Source organism: Alexandromys fortis, unplaced genomic scaffold, assembly GCF_014885135.2.
Source record: "Alexandromys fortis isolate MF-2015 unplaced genomic scaffold, M_Fortis_MF-2015_v1.1 scaffold_45, whole genome shotgun sequence".
Classification (NCBI taxonomy): Eukaryota; Metazoa; Chordata; class Mammalia; order Rodentia; family Cricetidae; genus Alexandromys; species Alexandromys fortis.
In genome coordinates this window covers 3,688,772-3,692,497 of record NW_026067926.1, presented here as the reverse complement: position 1 = coordinate 3,692,497, position 3,726 = coordinate 3,688,772, and positions in this window count along the sequence as shown.

Below are 3,726 nucleotides of genomic sequence, written 5' to 3'. Positions count from 1 at the left end.
ATGAAGCTTCACAGCTAACAGTGAAATCCTCCATCAAGCCACAGGTCCATGGCAGCAGTCTCTCTTTCACAAAGTAACTCCTGTTTGAATCAAAATGTGTCTTGATAGAGTTCTGTTTCTGCTTTTATATAAATGTATATATATAATACATCAAAATACAATCTATTGGTTGAAAAGGAGTTTTGTTGTTTTTTCTTTTCTTTTTGTTTTTCTTTTTAATTTTTTGTTGATGGGTTCTCTCTCTCTGTCTGTGTGTGTGTGTGTGTGTGTTACGTACATGTGTGTGAGGGCATGTATTCATGGCTCATGTGTTTATGAATCTGCCTGTGAAGGTCCAAGGAGGACACTGTGTGTCTTTCTTTATTGCTATCTACCTTGTGTTTTGATATAGGGTGGTTCACTGAAACTGAATCTCATCATTTCAGCCTGGCTGCCCAGTGACCCCCAGATCTGCCTGTCTCCACCTTCACCCCAAGGCTGAGGTTGTATGCACACACAGACATTCCCAGTTTTCAGGTAGGTGTTGAGGAAGGATTGACAAATCACAGCCTAGACTAGGAACAACCCAACCCCGCTGACAGAGGAGTGGGAAAACGAGTGTGTGTCAACATAGCTGAAGGCCGCCCAGCCTTCAGAAAGAGGGAAGTTCTAAGATGCACACCTGTAACCTCAGCACCATGGAGGCTGAAGCAGGAACGTTGTGGGTTCAAGGCCAGTCTGGTGACAAGTAAGACTTGGAAGAGGCAAAAGAAGAAGGAGAAGGAGAGGAAGAAGAAGAAGAAGAAGAAGAAGGAGGAGGAGGAGGAGGAGGAGGAGGAGGAGGAGGAGGAGGAGGAGGAGGAGGAAGAAGAAGAAGAAGAAGAAGAAGAAGAAGAAGAAGAAGAAGAAGAAGAAGAAGAAGAAGAAGAAGAAGAAGAAGAAGAAGTCTAGTGTGCGACCTTGTGCTGATGGAAGCAGTCAGACTAAAAGCTAGAGCTCACTTCCTCAGAAAGCCAGATGGTAGGGTGGTGGCTGCCGGGGCTTGTTGGGAGAGGACCATGGGGAGCTGCTACTCATCTGGCATCTCTGTTTGGGAAGATGAGAAGGTCCTGGAGATACCTCGTGGTGACAACTGACTACATAAATGTCTCTAATGACACTGAACCATCCCAGCAAAGCAGTTAAAATGGTACAGCCATTTCCAGTCAGTTTACACGGCCTCAAATCTTCTACGTGCCCCCACCTCACTCCTGTCACCAAATGCTGGGCCTTGTCCCCAGGCTCTATCGGCTCCCATTATCTCATGAGAACTTCCCTCTTTGCCCTTTTTTCCGTTCCTCTGGCCCTCTCCAAACACTCTAGTCCCCTTGCTGCTGCTCAAGCTCACCAAGTACAGCCCCACCTCAGGGGCATTTCTGCTTGCTGGTCTCAGCCTGAGCCGTACTCCTCCCAGAGGTCTGCAGGTTCCCTTCCGTCCATCAGCACCTTTCCCCCAAAGTCTCCTCTGAATTAAAAATTTGACGTGGGATTCCCCTTTGTGTGCTGTGAATATCATTGGTTAATAAAAGAACTGCTTTGGGCCTATAGTAGAGCTATAGGGGAAAAGATCTGGGCAGGGAAAACTAAACTGAATGCTGGGAGAAAGGAGGCAGAGTCAGAGAGAAGCCATGTAGCCCAGCCAGAGATGTACACGGGAACTTTATCCAGTAAGCCACAATCTCATGGTGATACACAGATTACTAGAAATGAGTTAAATTAGAATATAAAAGCTAGCCAATAAGAAGCTAGAGCTAATGGGTCAAGTCGTGATTTAATTAACACAGTTTCTGTATAATTGTTTCGGGGCTAAGTGGCTGGGAACCAACAAACGGCCTTCTGCAACAATTCCCTCTCTCACCATCTCTTTTGGCCTGGACTCATTTTTCTCCTTATCAGTTTCTACTTTCTGGAAGATTCTTTATTTTACATACTTGTGTACACCTAATGGGCCCTCAACAACATTCTCCGTATCAATCAGCACAGAGTCACTTGGCTTTTCCAACACAGCTAAACTGTGACTCCGTCTCCTTTTAGTCCCCACACAGGGTTCATTCGTTGGAAAAAGCACAGAACCGGGCAAGCAAGATGGCTCAGCTACAAAAGGCACCTGCTAACAACTCTGACAGTCTCAGAGTCCAGCTTGCTTGAGGCAGAAAGAGAAAGTTCCTACACGTTAACTTCTGACCTCCTAACAAGTGCTGTGGCTCATGTGGGCCATAAATAAATAAATAAATAAATAAATAAATAAATAAATAAATAACATATCATTCCTTTTGCTTCAGTCCCGCCCCCCCATGCCACGCCCCTCACCGAGGAGGGCAGCTGTTCCACAGCCTTTTCAAGGTCTCCAAGGAGCAGCCTGGTCTTTGTCAAGGTTCCCAGATGCAACCGAAAACTTCCAGAGTGATAGTGCTGTCTGTTCTCAGAGAGCCCTCTTTCCCAGGCTAAGAAGGCCTGGGAGTCCCGCCAGGGAGCAGAGAGAAAGGGGAAGCTATGTGCTCAGTGGCCAGGTAAACGCCAGCGCCAGTCTGGCTATGCCCTGTGTGATCTTGGGGCTTCTGGTTGCATTTCTGGGAACCAGGGGTAGGGGAGAGGACTGTCACACTTGGCAGGGACTGGAGGCCTTCGAGGCCATTGCTAGGAAAGAGGAAAAAATCAGCTGGAGAAGACTGAGCACTCAAACGCCCCCAGGGTACTGACAGGAGATTATCCTAGGTTAAGAGGGCACTGCCTGAGCTCAGGCCGAGGCTTTGAATTGTATTTCCTGATTTAACAGCGGTTCTAAAACAACATCGACGACAGGTGACCTGACAAAATGTCTGAAACCTGGACCTCTTCCAACACCACAGTCTTTGCTTCAGGCCTGCAGACAGTGTCCCCATGCAGCACCAAACTCTCGGACTTCAGTTCTGTTCCGGGGACTTTGCCATTGTGTGGGGGAAGTCCTTGACACTTCCGGGTTCGTTTCTTCAACTGCAACCAGAACCAAAATATAACGCGATCTCGGAAGATTCTTTGGATAAAGGAGACTTAGCACACAGCACTGAACTTCAACGATTTTGGGAAGAGGACATGAGCTGAGGGCCTAGGAAATTTTGGGGGATACGTGAGAGATAATAAAGGGACATGGGTATAGCATCTGCTGGTATGGTACGGTCAGAGGAGGGGAATTGAAGATTGCCATGACAGTGCCTACGGCCCAGTCCTTAATCTTTGGTCTGAGATTGCAGAGCCGGAGAGCCTGTGTTGGGGCCTCCAGCCCTGCAGGTGGCGCTGCATCTCTGGGAGTCCCTTCTCCAAAATCAGGGCTTGCAATTCCATACTCTGGCCTTCACCAGAACCACTGTAGCTGTAGATTATCTTAGTTTGGGGCCAAACATTCAGGTCTGTCACGATGCTATAAATAAGTGTCTCAGTGAGGGGTGCACCCACACACTGAGACAATGGGGATGTTCTATCGGGAATTCACCAAGGCCAGCTGGCCTGGGTCTGAAAAAGCCTGGGTTAAAACCGGTCTCGCTGAACATAGCGGACAATGAGGACTACTGAGACCCCAAGAACAATGGCAATGGGGTTTTTGATCCTACTGCACCTATTGGTTTTGTGGGAGCCTAGGCAGTTTGAATGCTCACCTTACTAGACCTGGATGGAGGTGGGTGGTCCTTGGACTTCCCACAGGGCAGGGAACCCTGATTGCTCTTTGGGCTG